The 21,549-nt window shown below is 37.1% G+C and overlaps 1 protein-coding gene across 6 annotated transcripts in view; it reads right to left on the minus strand.

The window, feature by feature from the left end:
- Positions 1-21,549, minus strand: part of CDH11 (cadherin 11) — a 362,720-nt gene that overhangs the window by 274,765 nt on the left and 66,406 nt on the right. The gene's annotated exons all lie outside the window — the stretch shown is intronic.

Raw genomic sequence — 21,549 nt, forward strand, 5'->3', positions numbered from 1 at the left:
TCCTCTGTTTAACAGGAAGAGCCACACTACTGGACTTGCCTTTTTTTTTTTTCCAGACAGTAAAATTGTTTGCTATTTGAAGAGGCTAAAAAAAAGTTATTACTTGTTCCTAATCAAGTTCTGTTTCACATTATTATACAGTATTGTATAATATTGTAGGGTTGGTTTCATTCCATTTGTTCTATTATTCTTTAGCTCTGAAATTCTCCTATAGCGCCACTTGTCAGCCATTGAACATCTCAAGAGTACGCAGAAAATATCTCAATTGCCCCATTCTCTCCCCAGCAAGTGAAGAGATTGTAACAAACTTATTGCACTCTACAGGTACCTTAAAGGAGGCTGTAGCGAGGTGGGGATTGGTCTATTCTCCCACGTGCCTGGTGACAGGACAAGGGGGAATGGGCTAAAGTTGCGCCAGGGGAGGTTTACATTGGATATTAGGAAGAACGTTTTTACCAAAAGGGTTTTTAAGCATTGGAATAGGCTGCCCAGGGAAATGGTTGAGTCACCGTCACCGTCCCTGGAGGTCTTTAAAAGACATTTAGATGTAGAACTTAATGATATGGTTTAGCGGAGGACTTGTTAGTGTTAGATCAGAGGTTGGACTAGGTGATCTTGGAGGTCTCTTCCAACCTAAATGATTCTGTGAAACTGCTCTGAAACACTGAAATGCTAAAAGACTGCAGCATAAATCCAAGTATGGTGTCTTTTTTTTTTTTTAAGAAAGAAAGAAAAGGAAAAAGAAAAACAAAGGAAGAAAGAAAAACAAAAAAAGTCAATATAATGATTTTCCTTGAAGCAAATAGAGCCCAGCCAGTTAGGGGATAAAGACTTTACCCTTTTTAAGTTAACACCATTCAACTACTCCCTCCCTAATAACTTCTGGATACTGCAGTGACTTGTATATATTTATACACTTAATCCTACATTATCCAACAGGCTTGGATAAAGCTAGCATTATTTTGCAAGGAAACGCAGGCCTCTTCTTAAAGAGGCACTGTGGTAAACAAGATCAATAACTTCTAATTTCTTACAAGTCCAAGTGACAGCGCACAATGCGGTAAGACACTATTTACATGAGAAGCAATGAATGAAACCATGATGACTTCAGATACGTTAATGATCCTGTCATTGAAATGTGCATTTACAATGGAATGTACACATGTATCATGTTAGCCTTACCTCTGATGATTTGACCTACCAAGAAAAAAAATGGTAAAAAGACATGAAAATGCAGAATTTCAGGAAATAGCAAAAACAGTTCAAGCCTAAATGTACAGCAATAAAGGAAAGTTCTTTATTCTTTCCCCTATAAGTTTGTAGTGAATTAAAGCTTTTCCAGACTCAAAAGATAACATTTTATACCTTTATTACTTAGCTGTATATTTGAAAATGCAGTGCACAGACTGGTCTGAGTCTGCAAGAAAGTTATTTTGTTGTATGAGGAAGTTCACAAGGTTTATTTTTTCCCCTCTTTAAGAAATCACAAAACCACATGTCACATGTAAACAAAGAAATCCGCAATATTTATTCTGCCCCAGGAACATCTTTTCTAGATAGTAAAAAGAGAGAGTCTCTGGTTTAAAAAGGAAAAAAAATGCTTTGATTTGGTAAGGACATACTCAAGCATTGCCTGTAGTAGGTTACACAATGAGAAGGCATAGAAGAGAGGTTCCTACAAAAAGAGATTTGACAATGAAATTAAGTAGGGATTTAATTATTCTTATAACTTTTGTTTAACATACTTTAATACCATAGGGTGAAGAAACTTGTGCTGAGAAGGCTTCTTCCTAATGATGCTCCTCTAGAGGGAATCAAATCCAGCTTATAACTGTTCTATTAAAAATAAATAAATTTAAAGCTTGATGTACCTGCATGTAGTCAATCTAACATTCAGATGTTGCCACTACCACCCATGTAGTTTTTGAAATTATTTTACTATTGATCCATTGGTCAATAAAAACATCTTTACTATGCATTTTCTGCCTGAAAATACAAGCCACTTGGCAACCATAGCATGTTTGGAAGCAAGCAATTAGCAACCAAGAACACGTACATTGTCTATAATCGAGTTTTTTTTTTTTACTTGTTTGTTTTATTTAGCTGTTCTTAAGGAGGCAGGGTTTTGTTTGTTTTGCATTTAATTTACAACCTGCTGGTTCATTAAAGACTTATCCTTTGATTATAAGGACCCTGTTCCTCCTATCACTGCTATCCCTGCTTTCCATCATAACACTAGTCTGGACAGCACTTTTGAAAAAGTATAGCTACCATAAGAACCAATTGCAATTTTCAAGCAGAAAATAGGTGTATACTACTTTCAGTAGGCAAGCAGCATTTCATTATTTAGGGATGACATATCATTACAGCGTTACATCTAGAGGTTAAAATTCTAGCATGGTGCTGAAAATTTTAAGTGGTATACTGAAAAGCCACTATCATTATTTATAATAGTTTTTCCAGCTGCAAAGTGTGGTGGATGGTGCAAATTAAATGTTTGCTGGGAGAAAACCTTCTCTAATAATAACAAAGTTAACAGCAAACTATAGATGCTAAGCCAAAAACTAATTGAAGTATAACCAAAAATGAGTCTGGGAGGTACATACACTTTTCTGCCACTCGGAAGTAATTGAACAGAATATCCATAAGAACAAGTAGGAAATTTCTAATTTCTGAACAATCCCCATGGAAAGAATACTTCATAATACGTAGTGTCATTTATAAGCTATTTCTTCCAATTGCATTTTTCTTATGCGGGTACAAACTTAATTGCCTTTTAGTTCTCAGCACAATCATATGAAATTTAGCCCTTTGCAGAATGGCATAGTGAAAATTCCCGTGCAAGGAATACAAACAACCGTTCCTTGTAATCAACACACACAGCATGAACACTGCTGGACGAAGATGCTAAAAGTGTGCAAGAACATAGGACTTATGGGAGACAACAGCAGAGTGCTGCCCCTGTCAAGGGAAGGCAGGCCAGAGTTTTATTTGTGGGCTGAGCGATGATACACAACATGCCCAGCTCAGCAGAAAACAACACTTACACAATGCATAAAGCCTGCATTGTAGCTGTGCACACTGCAATGTGATGAAACTTAGGGACATTTTTCACCCTGGAAAGCGTGGGTAAGCAATGACCTCATGTTTACTCCCTAAATAGAGTTTACATGGATCCATCTGCAAACATATTAGTTTCAAAATAGCAGGTACAAAAAAATTTCCCTGTCTTCCTCTAGATACGTGACTCTCTTCTTGAAATGAAAGAGAAAATAATGATCTGGAGTATCTTAACATGCTGAATAGCCAATACAATCCTGAGTGGACTGAACATTAGGACTTATTTCTTCCTTAGAGAGAATGATCAATGTAAACATCTCTAACAAACATCTTCAAGGAATAATATATTGGATAGAGGTTACCTGTTACAAGACTATATCCTTCAGACAGGGAAGTATAAAAATAATAGTAGTAGTAGTAATTTGTGGATGTATGGCAAAAAACATTTTAACTTCTTCCCTTGACATTCTGCTTTAATATTTTTTCTTATTAATTGCTCAACATTTAAGCATCCTGAAATACACTGTAAAATAAGACTGTTCTATTTTAGCAATCAGCTCTTTTGACATCAGAAAACCACACGTTCTAGGGAAACATCAAGCATATTTTGACACACCCAGAGCCACAGAAAATGGTTCTGCCACTTGTTTACAGAGCAAGTGACAATATTATTTCGAAGTTCTAGAAGAAGCGATAGACAACTGGTAGCCTCCAGGAAGCATGCAGTCTTACAAGCAGTACAGCATTTTGGCGCTCCGCTCCAAGCTGTGGACAAGGCTGCCACCTCACCGATAGCACTGATCGACTCCAGGAACTATTCAAACCTTGCATCACACCATAACTCACAGCCCCTTAGCTAGGGACACACATCATTTGAGATACTCGCCTTTGTTTGTAAATTCTTCTCTGTTAAATCAGCAATGTTATGTTTTTCCTGTGCTCCACTTAGCATTACGCCAGCATGGCAGGGAGCTGATTCTTGTTCCTTCAGCGGACAGGTGGCGTGAAGCTGCAGCTTAGAGCACAGAGATAACGCAGCCCCTGAAGCTGCCCTCCAGAGTACTCCCAGCTCAGCACAGACACCTAACTCTGGGACTGCAGTCCTCCCTGAAGGAGGAATTGAAAAGGGCAAGGGAATTCAATAACTTCTGAGCTTTTAAAACTCTAAACTTTTAGAACATTTAAAACAACCTAGTATCAGAATTTGAAAAATAAAATAAAATAAAAAGTATTTAAATATATATCTTAAAATACATAGAGAAAGAGAAAAGAAAAACAGGACTTCCAGTGGGGTTTTAAAGTTAAAGACTTTCCCACTCAGAAAAAAATATGATTATTATGTCATTGTAAAGCAGAAAAGAACTTTTCTTTCTTGAGCACCCCCTGGACTGTTCGGTATAGCTGGAGCGACAATGCCATTGACTCACAGCCTTTTAGAGAACAGCTGCACCCGAGGCCTCTGATTCTAGACATGCAAATAAATCCCGAATCTCCATACAGCACGTCTGTCTCAGCTAGAGTGCACGTGAAGTACTGTGCAGAACAAGTACTTCTGAACTTGGTTTGGTAAAACACGAATTCAATTTCTTTACATTAAAAACAGTAGAGCTTTTTTCTTCTAATTTCTTGAAACAAAGCCATTTGTGTTCCACAGGTGCTTGTGAAAGGTGATAACCTAAAATGTAAACACCTGAGCACATTTACATTGCTCCACCAAGAGATGTGAGAAAGAATATAACGTTTTTCAGAAAGCTCACAGATGCATTTGACTATATACCCTTTTAAAATTATTTTATTTTTTTTTAAACACAAAAGTAGAATCAAATTGTACCTAAACTTTTCCACATGCCAACCCACTTAAATAACTAATAAAAATCATGACAGCATTTAGTCCTTCAAGTGGGACATCTTTTCAAGTTTGTAAGCTATGGTAGCTTTTTAGATTCAGAAGTACCTGCAGATAAGAAATGATTTTCAAAGGACATTACCAGAGCACCTAAATGGGACAGATTTTAAACATGCTCAGCAGTCAACAGGTCTTGTTTACAACACACAACACTAAAGGAGCATCAAGATATTATGAAAATATTTTGAAAGTTTTCTAGATCCTTATGTTGGGACCATTCTTTTTCCTTTGCATCAGCCTGCCCTTTTAGTTCTTTAGCATCTGAGCTGTTTCTTTTAGCACTGGTTTCTCCTTAGAAGCTTTTGTCATGAAACTTCTGTCAGCTTGAAGTCATCTGTGAGCCAGAGACAAGGAATTTAGGTTCACATATTGCGGTTCTGTCACATGTTTTGATATTCTTTCAGCCTTCAGTGCATCCTTAACACTTCACAGATATTCACTGGCTTCTCCCCAGAATGATCTCCTGGACCTACCATGTAGCTAAACAAACTGATGTACTTCATAGATCATGTTTGGTGCCATTACCCCCAGGCAGGCAACACTGACAAAGAAACGAGCTCTTGGGGTTGTTGTGTTTTTGTTTTATGAGGTAGTACGATGCAGCTCGGCTGAGATACTAGTTGGAGCAACACAACAGATTATGAGAAACAAGACAAGATCAGAATAAAAGGCTTTGAGATATTGACAATCTCTCCATCAACCTTGCTGCAACTCTTCTTTATGAGACGCCTGAGCAAGCTACAGCTATATTTCCATTTTCCCTTTCTTTTTTGTTGTCCACACATGCCTACATGCTCTGTAGCATACCCAGTTCTGCATCAAGTTCTGCCAAAGCCTTAGAGGGACGTGGTGATGAAAGAAAACACAGAAAACTGACGTTTGTAAATGAAACCAGTTAGGAAATATGAATAAAAGATATATATATAATATATATTCAGAGTTGAAAGGGCACATCTGCGTTGATAACATTATCATATTTTTGCATCATTCACATAGAAAATTTCTAACCAGAAGTAGGTGATACATAAAATGTTAATGTGGGGTACAAGATATCTTACAATCAGTAATTAAAACCGATTTTTAACCATTACTACCAGTGAGCTAAGCATACTCCTGAGACATACACCAACCTGCATTTAGCCATGACTTTTAGTACCTAAATGGTATCCAAATAACCTTTGTCTCCAAAGTATTCTCCAAAGCAGATAGATGGGGAAAACAAAAACAAAAAACAACACACACCCACACACAAGATCAGGTGCCTTGTGAGAAAGCAACACTTAATCACAGCTGACTAGTATTTAGTTATTCTCTTTTAACCACACTTCTTAAATTAAGAAAATACTATGTATTTGCAGCCACCAGTAGAGAATTCACTCGGAAAATGCTTTACATGTTTTTGTCATCCTCTTCCTACTTTAAATGATTGCTTTCTAAGGTGTTCATTGCTTCAAAGTTTCTCAGTCATTAAAGGCGTAGTTTAGGAAATATAGGTTTGTGAAACGAAAGTTAAATCTTCCAGCAAGAATAATTCTCAGTCAGTCTAAAACGATCCGGAGTAACAGTGATTTTGAGAAATATCTGTTCCCTCTGTTTGCCTGTCATATCATAAGGAATGGGAGCAAAAAGGGTAAATCCAAAAATTAAAAGCATTACTTAACATACACTCAGACCGTGTTAATGCATGCAGCATTCAGTTAGGAATATAAAAATCCCTAACCATTTCCTGAGAATTTTCAATTTTTTGTTTCTTTCATCCTTACAAGCAAAATCTGTATTTTCTGAGGTTAATTTAATTTTGCCAAAACATCAAGCCAAACAACGCCTTTGACTTCACTAAGAACTCCACACAAATTTTTAGAAGCACAATGTGCACTGCTGCATTTATAGCATAAACTGGGAGACTGGAAAACAAATTCAGGCTTAAAGACCTATTGCAGCTTGCTCTGAGCACAACTGTGGGCAGGAAAGGCCTCAAGTCAGTAATGAATCCCTTCCTGCAGCACTTCTCATTTACTAGATTGCGATACATAATGCATTCTTTCATGTACACTTGCAGGTGTCACAGCGAAAGCACCATTAACTGTTAAAATTAATTTCTACAATTCTTAAAACAAAATAACTTGCCATACTACGTGACTTGAGCTCCAAGAACACATTGCCTGTTTTGGGAAGAAAGCAAGACGGTCTGATACTTCTTTAGTTATTTAGAGTACATAAAAAGCTGGCTTATCTTTTTGTTTGTTTTAATCGTAGCACTCAAGGGAAGAGTTACTTAAGATCCTGAATCTTCAGTTAGCACCCACACTACCCAACTCAGCTCAGACAAGGATTTACTCATTTGGATATTCTCTCAAAGGACTGTTTCTCAGAACCATATACCCCGCACATGAACTTCAGTCTCTACTAGTTTGACCATTTACTTAAAATGTTTGTTACTTTCTCCTGTTTCCAAGATCAAGCTGCAGCACACACTGCTGTTTCACCCGCTCTCCTGCCTGGTACTACATCTGCAGATTCCAAAACCATTTCATGTGACAAGCAGTTAACCATATGCTTCACAATTTCTTCATTGTTTCAGAGCAGATACGGGAATTTAAGATGGGAAGTGTTAATGTAACCATATTTTCCTGTGGCTACATAGCTATTCAGATCAGAAACAGTATGGAAGATCCAAGACAGCAGGATGAAGATGGTTGAGCAATCAATACTGACACACAGCCTGTAATTCAAATTCTCACCCAGGTGGATAACTAATGTGTACTTCTCAAGCTTTTATATTCAGAAATCTTTACTTATTGTGGTGTTTCAAATCAAGTAAAGTCATCGCAATAAATGAGCCTGGAAAGGTTTAGGATTAGAGCTTATAAGAGTTTGCTAATTAGAGCAAATGCAAAATGCCCTGGTCAAAGGGAAGCAGAGATACACAGGTTAAGCTTTCCTCATTCCTCCACTTCAGACCATGTGTGCTGAGCCCAGAATCTGCTGCAGTAAGGTAGTATCAACGAGTACAGGAAATGTATGCATAGAAACCTCTAATAATACAATACAAGGAAAAAGTTGGAGGTTTTAGACCTCGCTAGAAAAGATGAAATCTTTTTCAAATAAAAATTGTAAATTATCTTTACTGATGCTACGCAGAGAAACCAATACTTTCAGAACAACCATTTGTCAGATTTTCAGAAGTTCTCTGGTCTAATTTTGTATTTGAATATTGTCACCAAATACTTTATTTGGTGGGAAGACTCCAATATCTGACATGCTAAATTGTACTGTAGATTTGTCCGAGTATGTAAAACCTGATCTTCTTCAGACTGTCTCTGATCTCCATAAAGCTTTCATAAAAGACCATCTTCCTTTTGTCAAGAGACTTCACTCCCTAGTTTATTCCTACAGTAGAAAAATCCAATTTATGTGAAATAAAATGCTATGAAAAACATTTTACTACCTACATACTAGAAAAATTTCCTACAACAGGAAAAGAAATCATTTTTCTATTGAAAATCTTCATTTTACAAATTTACATGTGTTTTCAAAACTTTTAGGCAAAACACAGACTAATTACAATTGATTAAAGCAGATACATTTGTGCTCATTTTTCCAGAAAGTATCAAAGTAAAATTAACTTGACTTCAAAAAAAGGATCTTTACTCCCGTGTAGAAACAAATGGAATTCTTGCTAACAATGGCTCAGGAATGAGCTATATATAATTAAAAAATGAAAGTGTCTGTTGCTTATGTGCTCCTATGTGTAACTTTGAGCACAGCAGAAGAAAAAAAAAAAACAAAACAAAACACAGAACACTTTCTAAATCCAAATTTAATTTGAAAAATGGCTTGGACCATTTTTTTTTTCCAGGTAAACACAAGGCAAGATTTCCAGATTTTAACAAGTACATATTTCAGCTTGAAATTATTAATTATAGCATTAGTATAATTGTGAAAAAAATACTATAGTCACAAAAATAACACATTAAAATACAGTTTCATTAAAAAATATAAACAAAAAGAAAGTTGTCTACTTTTTGCCTCTTGTTCTAGCTAAAATAAAAATTCAGCCTATCCTTCAAAAGAAGGATTTTCAGCATATTTTCCAGCTATAATCAGGAGGTTCTCATCGTAATTCACTAAACTGTGTATGGTTTGGTCAACTGGCCCTTCTTCCAACCAAAACTCAGTATCATTTCTTAAATAATAAAATCAGATAGCACTGTTAGAGCAATTGGGCACTGAGTCCTACCTACCCCGCATTCATAGAACAAAGATTATAGAGAGGTAAAATACAAAAAGCAACCAAGATGAAGGAGAACCTGGTTTTATACCTGATAAATAGGACATTGAAAATTTATGGTAAGCTAATAAATAAAACCATACGGAGAATACTATAAAATCTAATAAGGGGAACTGCTTTTCACTCTTGTAAAAACAACCAGCTATTTTGATGTATGTTCCAGACTCCATCCACCACCTTGTCTAACCTGCTTAAAATAGTAAGTCAACAGTTTTATCAGTCTCAGCTGAAAAAAGTTGTACATAGAAGCTGTCACGAAATACGTAAAAACATTGTAGCAGCACCTTTTAGAAAAAAAATAGACATGTTTATGAATTGTAACACTGGAAATCAACAGTCTTAAAGGCAGACATGAATTTACACACCTTGCTGTTGGGTAAAACTATTTGTCTGATACAACTGCATTTTTGGAGAGCGGCCCTCGTACTTCACGTACACACACCAAGTAGGATGCAGCCCTGCACAGATCACACAGCCCAGGACATGTTGGGCTTCTTACTCTTAGCTACTAAGAAATCACATGCAGGCTATAGGGCTTTCCTCAGTGTCCACTTTTTTTTTTTTAAGCTTTAAACTGCATGCCTCCTTCAGCAGAACCCTGGAAAAGTTTTACCAGTTCCAGCCACACGTTTCCAAGCACACTACTGGTTCCTATTACCATATTTTTTTCAAGGAACGCAAAAATAGAAACTCGTTCTTTCATTAGCAATATCCTCCTCTCTAAGATTGGCTCTGTTTTTCTTTTATACTCCTAGTCCCACTTGTTCATCAACAGCTCCAAGTATAAGTCTCAAATATCTTATATGCAGAAAAACAGAGCCAGCAGAGTCTGGAAATAAATAAATCATAGTATGCTAAATCTGGGAAATTTTCCCTAAAATGCAATAGAAATCCCTAGCGTAGGGAATCAAACAGTCTTCAGAGCACATCTGCTCATATCCAACCTCTGCAAGCCATACCAGTGTAATTCCAAAGAAGTTTTCTCGAGCTACTCGGTTTAACTTCTCTTAGTAAGTAAGATGTCCTAGAGCATGGGAATCTGCAGTTCCTAAGGGAGTAATAAAAAGGGGAGATGGGAAGGGAAAGAAAAGATCAGTTACATACATTATATTTTGTAAATCTCATAACCTGGGTTTTACTTGCTAAAAATGGAAAGCTGAAGCTGCTTTTGAGACTGTTATAAAAATATAATGTATCAGTTTCCCTTGGCTCTCTTGTTCATTAAAGTTTTCTTTTTCTCCCTCTCCTTTAAGAAAACTGCCCTGCTGCAAAGGGCATTAGAAATAAGGATTGCATTTCAACTGAAGACAGAGTGAGCAAAAAAGCTTTCCTAATTACGTTGCTGATTACTTGAACAGTCCTCCATTTGACAATACAATTATACTGAAAGAGAAGAGAATGTCTTCATTACACTGGAAAGAGGGGAAAGTGGTGTGTTTTTTTTTTTCCTGCTTTAAAATTTATGGACTATGAGCTGGACATATAACCTTCATTTGAACTCCAAAAGGTCAGATAAACTTTCTAAAAATACCAGTTTTTTCCTTGCACAAATATCTGTGCTATATAATTCATACTTTATGTTCTTTCCAGTAGCTCCTTCACCTACCAGGGACAAGCTAACCTCAAAGCCTAGCAGTAACAGCGCGTTCCAGCCAGCCTCTGTTACTGGTTCTATTTCAATGTCTGCTCTACTCTATTTCTATTTTTATTACACAGAAGTCAGCAAAAAGTCATAATGATCCTGACACATCTGGCAGTGCCAGAGGTGCAATATAGCTCAATATCATAGGAACACTTAATTAGCTTTAAAAAAGGGGAGGGGTGGTGGTGTGGTGCGATAAACTACCAGAGCAAGCCCTGTCTGCAGAAGGTAATGCCATAGAGTGACAATGGTAAGGGCAGAATGGCAATGAATGCTATGCTGGAAGTCATCATCTTCCTAGGTTTAACCTTCTAAATAGTTTAAACATTCATTCTTCAACCACTTTTTAACATGGTTTTCCAAATGGGTGGCTCAGGAAGGCTGCACGTCCGTCCCTCCCTTTCCTGATGGCAGTGGAAAACCCCAGCTGGCTTCAGTTATGAAGCTAACTGAGTTCAGCTGGCTGTCAAGCACACTAAGATGGCTACAGACAGGACTCAGGACCCCACTCTTGCACTGATACCCTCCCCAGACACTTTCCAGTGTCTGGCTACATTTGGGTACATTCCTGGAAGCTGAGCACGAGACAAGAATAGCTCTGTTTTGAAAACCAAATGGGAAATGGGGAAAGGTTAGCAAGAAACAGCAGTTTCCCCATAGTACCAAGTACTGCTCTTCTAGTGCAGAACAGCTCTTAACTGACAACACTGTATTAAGCCACAGTCATCAGCTCAGTTACATTTGTGAGTTTGAGGTTTATCTGGTTTCATGGAGCATGAAGTTGCTCTCCTTACACAGAAAGTCCATTTGCTCTGTGTCACGTAGGCCTGCTCCACCAAGGCACAGACAGATTTTCTTCGCGGCTGCCCTTCCAGCTGCAGACATGGTCGGGGCCCAGCTGCAGGCAACCCAACAGCACCCCAACCCCAGGTCCTGCAACCCAGCCATCCCGCCAGGCTTCCTAGTGAAACTTGTTCCTTTTAGATGCCTCAGTCCCACTAACCATGCTATGTGATGCAAATGAAACAGAAAAAGAGAGCACAACTTGAAGGCACCTTATTCAATGAACGCTGACTTGAACCAGCGATAGACACACCCTTAACAAAGCAGCTACCTAAACATACCATTCACATGTTTAACTATGTCCTTTTCAGGCTAATTCATTTGATTATTTCAAGATGAAGAAAGCTCAACAATTAGCTGCCATTTAACAACTGGAAATTAGTTAATAGTATTTTACAAATACTGGCAGATATGAGTAGTGGGACTCAGGTACAATTAAAGTTGCTCATTATAGAGCACTGCAAGCTTGTTTACTGTAACTGCAGTAGGTAATTTTTCCCTTCTGCTTTAAAAAATAAAAAGCCTCATTTACACTATCCCCAATGGTTCAATTTCAACCACAGTTTTTAAGGGCAAGGTTTTGAGGAAGAAAGCAAGAATTGTGCTAGTAGTCATATAACTCATTACAGGAATAACCCGAGCATTTCTCTGTAACAGGATAGGCACGTTTCCACTGTAATTGCTATCAACAGCACAAATAATCTTGCTTCAGGAAAGTAGCATTTGGATTTATTTTCCTATGTTGGGCCTAAGTTTATCAAGAAAAGAAAGCTCAAGTTCCACTGTCTAGCCCTTTTAAGTAGCTCAAAGCAGTAAGTGCAAGTATCTCAGTCCTACAGCTGAGAAACTTCTCCTCGAGTTGCACTCCATTACACAGCATCACTTATATATCCCTATATCATCCTCTTACATATACAAGCATATATGTATACTCAAAAGACATATATGCACATAAGTACACCATATTAGAGAGCAAGGAAAGACCTTTTTAATTCTTAAGAAATAACTCCTAGAACAACCTACCTGCTCCTGTTTAACCCCTTATTCATGAGCAAGCCTCCACAAGAGCACCCACAAAGCTCTTTTAACAAGCACACTCCTTCCCACCAGGTGTGCCTCATAATACCAGCAGCTGCTCTCATCCTCCCTTCACTTGTAAGGTAGTGAGAAAGCGGGGAGAGGTACCAATCGTTGCTGATTTCAACAGGATTAAATGCAAAAAATCTAAGTTCTAAAAAATCTAAGCTACTTTCCACACTGAGGAGGACCTCAAATTCTGTCCTGCGGTTCTACACTGACATTTTATTAGTTAATACCTTACAAATTTCTTCTAACAATTTTGATTGTGCTAAGCAAGATCCCACACTTAAATTCAATGGCACACAACCTGACTTGGCACGATCACTACTCCTCTGTTGCCCATTCTCTTGAGCCAACAAAGCAAGGAAGTGACATTTAATAGAATACCTCATCAGATTATGGGTTGAGCTCTTTGTAGCACTGAGAGAATGGGAGCCTGGAAAGAAGCTGGAACATCCATTACATTTTAAATATTAAATATTTCAAAGGCTTTCTACAATTTATCACGCTTCAAAAGTTTTTGACGTTTTTGATTTTTCTGTGCCATTTTGCAGGTTCTTAATTCTAAAATCTATCTATACATTTTGTCATGTTCCTTTTACAATAAACTAAAATATAGCTGATTTTTTTAATTGCATGAACAAACATGATCTGAAATTATTTTAGAGAATTCTGAAGTTCACTAGTAATTACGAAGTACGCTTCTTCCGTAGTTGACTCTTCAAGCTTAAGCTTGCTCATGGATTGCACAAATCTGCTCTGTTTTCAGCACTTACCAAGATGATTTTAAATCCATACAATTTCCTGTGTGAATGAATATGAACAAATGTTTGCAAGATGAGGCTTTACAGCTTCCTGTTTTCAAATGGAAATTTAATTTTCTTTTGGTTTTTCATTCTTTCAAATATTCAAATTGTAAATTCAAATGGTAAAGATATATAGCAAATGAAATATGCAGTAATGCAGTGGGTAGTTGAGATTTTATCGGATCTCATTTGGCTGAGCTCCATAATTCAGATAGTTACATATGAAAAACCTGATTAGATAGATTTTCATCAAAATAGCAATAAATAACCTATTTCATTTTGTGGTAATTTGTATGTAAGCAGCTTACAGTTTATTCCTTTTCAGTTATTAGTTGAATATATTCTAAGCATATTTATTCCTACAAACCCTTTATTTCCTTTGCTAAGTTTTATTATTTCCAACATAAGAAATGATATCTGCAGAAACATAGGTCACAGAATCAAGTCCTGGATACACCAGACATCACCATGAACTTCAGATTTACTTTCTCTGAGAGTTCACTGCTGGATAACAGAGTCAGGAACTCCACAAAAATCTCCTGCCAATCCAACAGATTTCAAAACTACAGACAGGCAGCAATAAAAGCCCTAGCAGAAGTGAAAAATTCTATCTCCTCAAAACATACTGATGTTTACATAAAACCGAAAATGTTTGCCAGAAAGTTAATATAAATAGGCACTAAAAGCATGTATATTTTTCTCCCAGGCAAATGACCCCAAAATCAGTGGCGGCAGCCCCTAAAGGCAAAAGTGCAGGCAGAAATCCCCAGGCTGAATCACGGCCCTTTCTTTGTTCTGCTTTCAGCACTGGGAAATTAGGTGCTGGGAATGTCTGGTGGCTCTTGGACCACAAGTGGGAGGTGGGAGAGGCGCGATGAAGCAGCTTTATGGTTGTTTTATGTACTCCTTGCTGGCCTCTGAACTGCGAGGGCTCTGCTGAACGGCTCCCTTGGTCGCCTTCAGGCCCGTTCCTGGGAATCAACGCTGCGAGAGCCGTCGAGGCTTTGGATTTCTCAACTTATTGCTGCGCTGCTGGATACTGAAGTGGCTGGTGACTAGTAATATTACAGTTCTTGTAAAGCCCCCTCCCCCAGATGAGGAGAAATTTGGTTTACATTACAGCATGCCTTCTAACCCCGGCGCATTCCTCGCCCACAGAGCTGCCTCCTCCCAGCGCTCCCGTCTGCGCAGCCGGGGCCAGGAAGCTCCTTACACGGCCCTAATAAGTTCAAGGCTGCAAGCTCAGCCCGACCACTGGTGTGTGAATCACAGGCAAACTTTTGAACTGTGTGTTTCTCACTGGAGCTCACACCTGCTATTTGTTTAGCTATGGATGATACTGACTGAATTTGAACAGAAGAAAAACACTTCTCCTTTGAAGACGCTGGTGTAATTTATTTGGCTATTTCTGGCCAGTTCCTGAGGAACATGATACATGTCTGAAGGACTTAAATAAGCTTGTTCCAATTTATATTATTTTCCATTATGAAGTATGGCACACAACGAGCATGATTTCCAATGTATTATGCTAGAAAAAGCAGCCTCCTGTGCTAATGTCACCAGTCAGTAGGGGCTGTTAGCAGCCCTGACACTGGAACTGAAGGGATGGGGTTATTAATGTTCCCAAAATATCTCACTAAAGATATTAACATCCATAAATTATGCCTACTCTTTCAATGCCAGCAGTAGGTCTGGTTGAGGTTCTCTGTCACTGCTAGCCCCGCAACTTTACCTACACACTGTGCTATTGGAGCCGTTCACAAAAAGACATCTGCCAGTAAAATTTGAGGTGTCTGAGTTCTGAATCTCTAAATGTTGTGAATTTACAGCCTTCTATAGAAAAAAATTGAGCTGGATGAGAATGAAGATGCTTCCAACTTGGAAGATACATACATCAGCCATGTTCTTGCAAGCAGTTTTAGAAAGTAAAAATCCTAGTGATAAAATTAACCACCAAAGATTAAAAAAAAAACAAAAAACAAACATATTTGCCCTCCAATATTTTCAAATACCTCTGAACAGCTACGTTGACAAATAAATCTCTAAACAGAGTGCCAGCTCTTCTTTTAGCATGAGTGTGTGGAAGTATTCAAAAAGAACGAACCAAAACCAATGGTTCAAATACACAAACAGGCACAGCTTCAGATCACACTTTTTTAATGGAAGTAAATTCGCAGAAAATAAAATTAAAACAAAACAAATAAAAATAGGCATCTTCAAAGACCTAACTAATTTTGGATGCAGACTTCAAGTGCTTCCCCCGGGAGCTGGCACAAAGAATCCCTGCAGCTTTGCAGCATGTCCCATTGACAAAGGTAGCACTTCAGCAGGAAAATCTCTTGTGTTTATATTACAAGTAGGTCAGAGAGGCACATATTTTTACTAACTTTCCTCTGTGTATTTAAAAGTGGTCTTCCATTAGCATTTAGGGAGGATTTCTCTACTTTGAAAATAATTAATTTTTATTAAGTTTGACTTCCATGATCAGAGAAATCTCTTTTATAGGCTTAAGATACTGATACATGGTTACATTTCTGTAGAAGATAAACTGATAAAAACTAAGGAAATGACTTACTGCAAAGTCTGCTTTCACAAAACTCACTACTGGTTGAAATGATTTGTCAGTAGCATCTTTTCTCACATATGAATGACAAAGGATGCAAAGTCTAGAGCATTCTGTTTGGAGTCAAATGCAGATTGTATATTTCAATTCCTTTTATTAATTGCTTTGTTGTGAAATTCACCCTAAGAAAATACTTTCTTTATCAGTTGACTCCACTTCAATTTAGTATCAAATCCACTCAGTATTCTTTTTTATTTTTTATTTTATTTTATTTTTAATTTTGTCTTTTGTCTGGACCAAGTTATTTCTAATTTATTGCTGTATATCATTTGCAATAGGATCCTTCAAGTTTCCTCTCTTAATTCGTGACACCTGGTTTTTGTTATTTTTAAGACAGACAAGGACACTAGGGCATTCACTCCACACATTGTAAAAACAACTCTTTAAAAGGGTGGCAGACACATGCATTAAAACAGAAACAACTCCCCCTATGTTCCTGAAAACTTAAGAGTTCATTAGAGTTGGAGCAGCGTTCCGGCTTCATGTGGAAGAGGCTTTTTTTTGTTCAGCTCTGCGGTGAGATGTCACAACTGAACAGGGCTACCTCATGTATACAGAACAAATTCATTCCAGTTGAGCTCAGGAGGCCAGGCAGGGCCTGCGGGCCTCCCCTCCGCAGCTGGGAGCCATCACTGCCCCCGGCACTGATGCCTCAGGACCGAGAGAGCCTCATCGTGTGCAGGGAATTCGAAACCCCGCTGAATTTAGTAGGAGTACTCAGTTTGTCTATGATTTTAAGGTGAAAGTAGAAAAGGCTTAAAAGTATTTAATGATTCTATGATTCTATTTCAAACATATATTGGGATTGATAACGGCATTCATTTTACATTTTTGACCTATTCATGGTAATGTCACATAACCAGTCCAAAGGACTGACTTGAGCCTATGCAAGTAAAGCCAAGCTCCAGCACAGAAAGAGCTGTTAGGTCAAACATATGAAAAATCTTTCATTTCTTGTCCAATTTTACAGCACCTCTCTCTTTTTTTTTTTTTCTCTCTCATTTTAAAGCACCCTGTAGTTCATCTTGAGCTCATTTTATTTTGTTAGTGTATTAAAATTAGTGAGAGGAAAGTTGCCTAGCTGGTACACTATTCCCCATACACCACTGACGGCCATTTTGCAATGTAACACAATTCCGCCTGAATTTTAAAAATGAACAATGCCAGAAGGCATGCAATAACATTATGAATGTGTGTGGTTTTTGTCTGACAACAATAAACAGAGAAGCCTGTCATGGGCAGATAGAACATTTTGAAAAATTGAAGACATCTAATTACAGTGTTATAGACTTTGAAGAATTATTATAACAAAATACTCTGTGGCAATAAATCATACTTTGCTCACATACACAAAACCCTATTGAACATCAATAAGTAATATGAAACACTATTGTACAAAAATCTGAAGTTACAGATTTAATATTTTCAGCTGTATATTTACAACTGGTCACGTAGCGTTGTTCTGTTGCACCATGAACATCTTATCTTTCCAAGGCTTTTACATTCTTTTGCTGACTTTACCCTAGAGCAGCACTGCCTGCATAGCAAGCTAGTGACAACAAAAATACATGATTTCAAGGTCATTTTCTCTTTTTAGTAATTCTTAAGTAACTCAGACTAAGTAGGATTACTAATGCTAGACTGCTTTTCTTTAGGGAGGTCCTTAGGAAAAGCCTTGAAGAAAGGAAAGTAATATGTGATTCAGATGTAAGAGCGTACAGGATTTGACAGAGTTAGGTCCGTTGCTTTCTTTCTCTGCATGACCATGGTTTTACCCATTCCTTACAACGTGCTAAGCTCCTATTATTAAAATGCACTGTCATGTTCTGAGAATCTTAATCTCATTTCATGAGCACTACAGCATTGATATAGTATCACTTGTGTTAATTTTCCCTTCAATAGTCAGTCACTACCTAAAACATATGGCCATTATTTTCAAGGACAATAATCAAAGGAGATAGAATTTGAAATTCTTGTTTAGGTATTTAAAAACTTGAAAGCGTGTTTTAACTTCAAAGATGATTAGTAGGCCCATTGACTTCAGCGAGTGACTGAAAAATCAAACTGGCTATATCAGGGATCAAGTTTTAGAAGCCAATTTTCAAAATAGTGTTCTTCAGAGAGCAATACACTTGTATTAAAATGGCAATTTGGACAATAGCCAAAGCCTCAGCTATTCTAAGTTCCATGAAAACGTTCATTTATGCAAATTTCCAATAGCTTCAGTGCAGGGATACAAAATTATATTAGCAGCAAAGAAGTGCTAGATATAAGTTAAGACTTGTACTGTTACTGTGTTATCCAGGATGCTTCCCTTAAAATTCTTAAGCAAGGGGTGATACTACCTGCATCCATAGTATGGGACTGGACTGCTGATACAAAGACTTCGAAAAGCAAAGAGATGAAGATGACCATTAAAGATATTTTACAAGCCCAAGCAATTTCCTGTACATGTCCTTATTTCTGCACAAGAAGTATCGCATTGTATAAAACTATACTTAGACCCCTTCAAAACATGGGTTATGCAGTAAAAAAAAAAAAAAAAAAAAAACAGGATCCACGAGTCTGACATTTTAAAACTGCTATGAGAATACTATGAAAGGCATAAGCATAAAGAGAAAACTTTAAAGATAATGATAATTCATTTTTCCTTTAAAGCCCTCAAAACAAACATTGCTGACAACATTCTGCAAAATATATACTGGGATAATAAAAATAAATCTTACGATTCACAGAAGAGACAATCTCAAAAATTTGTTGTGATTTGAAGAACTGAATTCATGACTCATTAAACACTCTGATTTTCACAAACTGTTCATCACCCATGCACTGAAAATCAGGCTGCTAAAAGAATTTTAAAGATTTTTCTGAAAATCCAAAGCACCCAAACTCACAGGTGACTTGAGAAGCTACATAACATATAGAATGATATGACATATAGAATCTGTATTTTTTTATCATTATTATTCCTTTGCCACTAGTAAAACTTGAAAGAGTACTAAGTGCATTCTGCAGATAAACTGAAAACCAGAATTCATTATAGAACTAGGAGTGGCTAAACAATTTATTCATTGAATTTTGCCCTCTTCCCTCAAACTAACTATTCACAAAGAGATTTTAATATCAAGATAGCTTTTATTATTCATATTGTTCTCTAAATCATTTATAAAAACGTATTTCAGCAAAGGTTTTTTAATGACATAGTTGCTATGTAAATGTTCAATTCATTGCAAACTTCACATGGGCTTTTTAGACTTCCTAATTGGCAGTTTGAAAATTTTAGTGGGAAAATGAAAGGAATGAAAAAAGCTGGAAAAGTCTCCTATGAACCTTAAATTTTCCCCCAAAATTCTACAATATTTCATCATTGGCTGTCAAATTTTTGCCAAGGGCCATCATGTACATATGAAGGTTTTATGAAATAAGAATAAATAATAAAACATACAGTTTTGCTATCGTGGTCTATGTTTGAGTCCAGAGGGGTGGTAGGATAAGCCCTTTGCACTTAGTATTCACTGGAGCAAACTCAGGTCCAAAAACTAGTGCTGAAACCTGCAGTATGCAAAGTGATCTCGTGATGTGTTGTCAATATTTGCGTTAGGATGAAAAAGAAAGCCACAGAAACCATACAGCTCTGAACAACTCTGAGACAAGACTATACGCAAATGAAAAGGTTGAAGGAACTTGAGCTTTTAAAAGGAACTCCAATAAATGAAAAAGAAGCAAGAGATTGTAATAAAGAGAAATTTGAGAATTATTTTAACTTGACCTCATGAATTACACAAGATAGCAAACTACAAAGGGAAGAAACAGTAGCATGTTGAAAAAGTCCTGTATTGCACGAACAAAACAAAACAAAAATAACAGCTTTATGATAAGAAGAATCTGAAGAATTCTTATGAAACCCGAAGTTCTACATGTAGAATTAACCTCCATCACCTCTCTCTTCTGTAAGGGTTCACAGAAAAGACATCCATTGTCACTGACTTGAACAAAGATGAAGAAAGAAAGAAACCTATGCAGATCTCTACTTATCCAGCCAAGCTGCAGAGAAGCCATCACAACGCACCTCCAAATTAAAACGGAATTATGCAGATGAAACGCTTCCTTTCAAACTGAGATGACATAAAAGTACCAGAAGGTTGAAATAAATCAGTAGGCTGAGATTGGCTCCAATGGCTGAGACATACAGTGCAGAGACCTCTGCTTCAGCCCAGGAATACTAACTTTGAAAGTAAGGGGATTATGACCTATACAAGGCTGTATGTTTTTAAGGCGGAGGGAGTATTTTAACCTTAAAACACAGAGTAAATTGGTTCTTCCATTGTCTTTAATGCAGACAGGATACAACATTCAAAGTATCTCAATTTCTGCTGCAAGTAGGATTATTATTATAGAAAAAGTTCAAGAACAGAGTCCTCAGGTTCTGTGTGTGCTGGAAAAACAAATAATCAAGTGACAGTGGAAGTGAACCAGTGCTTTACTCCTGGAAAAAGTAAATAAATTATTTCATTTTTGCAAGGATCAGATTTAAAAATTATTTTTCATATTAAAAAAAAAAACAAATGAACAAAACAAAACATAGCCCTATGTTTAGAACAGTTTGGTATTCAACAGTGACAATTTCAAATGACAAAGAAATATTTTCTCTGGCATGATGGTGAATCTGTGTGAGATGATGACCCATATGGTATTTGACATGTATGCCTCAAGATCTTGATTTAGCCAAGAATGCTACAAAAAATATTTATGCACTTTTCTCATAAGGAGAACGGTAAAATATACTATTTTCTTTTTCCTGTATAAAACGATAGTTGCTGATGGGTGGGATAACATAAAACTGAGCCCTCACAGAGGAGGTGCTCAGTGCAGACATTCTCTTCTACAGACACACAAAAATATCTGTTTGTTTTGCAGTTTTCATTTCCCAGAACAAAATATTTGTGAGATGTTTGTGTTGGTTTCTAAATAGCTTACAAAGTCCAAGCCTTGAAGGTTTCCAAATGGAACAGCAAAGTTTGTCAGTGATATTAACATTTGGTTTACTTTTCTTCTAAATTCTTTTTTGTGTGTGTGTCCTAAAACAACATTTGGAGAGAAAGACTACAATGCTTGTGGTTTGGGTTTAGTGTGTGTGTGTTTGAATACCAAATTCTTTCAGAAATAGGGTAAGATCAGACACAACTAAAGAAAATATCCAGCTTGTTCCAGAATCAGCCAGAACTATCAAAATAATTGCAGTCACTGGATGATAATCTACTTTTGGTCCAGCATGTGAAAGAAAACATCAAGTGTTTC

Source organism: Anser brachyrhynchus (assembly GCF_964034855.1).
Source record: "Anser brachyrhynchus genome assembly, chromosome: 12".
In the NCBI taxonomy this organism is placed as follows: domain Eukaryota; kingdom Metazoa; phylum Chordata; class Aves; order Anseriformes; family Anatidae; genus Anser; species Anser brachyrhynchus.